At 31.4% G+C, this 293-nt stretch overlaps 1 protein-coding gene across 1 annotated transcript in view; it reads left to right on the top strand.

The window, feature by feature from the left end:
* The window catches only part of LOC119593971 (AP-1 complex subunit mu-1-like), a gene marked incomplete in the record, with an annotated part of 8,551 nt that overhangs the window by 767 nt on the left and 7,491 nt on the right, over positions 1–293 (top strand).

Below are 293 nucleotides of genomic sequence, written 5' to 3'. Positions count from 1 at the left end.
GAGAATCGAAGTAGAATGTAAAAATCCATTAAGGACGGAAAGAATAGTGGAAACTTAATGTATCATGTTTCTTTATGGCTCATTTCAAATTCTTTGAAAGTTGTTATGGCTAGAAAATCTTTCCTTTTATCAACCAGTATCTGAATGCATTGGTAATAGTTAAGTATCTTGTCAGTGGAGGAAAGTTGTATTTTCTTTTTGTATGGAAGAAAATCATGAGGTAATAATGTAATGTGTTTGACAATATTTTCAAGTTAGAGCTTAGATTACTGATTGCCTTGTGTCTTGCTTTG

The sequence above is a fragment of the Penaeus monodon genome, chromosome 33 (genome assembly GCF_015228065.2).
Source record: "Penaeus monodon isolate SGIC_2016 chromosome 33, NSTDA_Pmon_1, whole genome shotgun sequence".
In the NCBI taxonomy this organism is placed as follows: domain Eukaryota; kingdom Metazoa; phylum Arthropoda; class Malacostraca; order Decapoda; family Penaeidae; genus Penaeus; species Penaeus monodon.
Note: the sequence above shows the minus strand (reverse complement) of the source record. Positions and strands in the feature narration are given on the sequence as shown.